The following is a 426-nucleotide window of genomic DNA, read 5'->3' on the forward strand; positions in this document are numbered from 1 at the left end:
ATTGGGACAAGAATATAGTTTTGTTGATGCTAGGCTGCTACACCAAACAGAACCAACCAACAGAAAATAATGAAGGTGCTGAATTTCTGACAGTTAATGGAAATGTGGCATTTACATGACATTCTTCCCACTGGCAACTGCTACCCCTGCCAAAGCTATTTCCTAATGAAGTGGGAGTTGTGTGACTCCAGCCAGTGAAGGGATAGTTGCTTTGTTGTCATGGCAAACTCACTGCAAAATACCAAAGGAAGAAAACATTATTATTATTCTACCACAGGTTTACCGGAAAGAAAAATCTTGGTTATGATTTTAAAATATCTGAGTCACAGATTTTGATTTTGTACTTAAAGAAAGCTTTCTTTGCCAGGCTACTTGGTACTTAGTATTTTGGTTACAAAATAAAGCGGAGCTTCTGCTTTTTAAAAA

The sequence above is a fragment of the Podarcis tiliguerta genome (assembly GCF_965153285.1).
Source record: "Podarcis tiliguerta genome assembly, chromosome: 8".
NCBI lineage: Eukaryota > Metazoa > Chordata > Lepidosauria > Squamata > Lacertidae > Podarcis > Podarcis tiliguerta.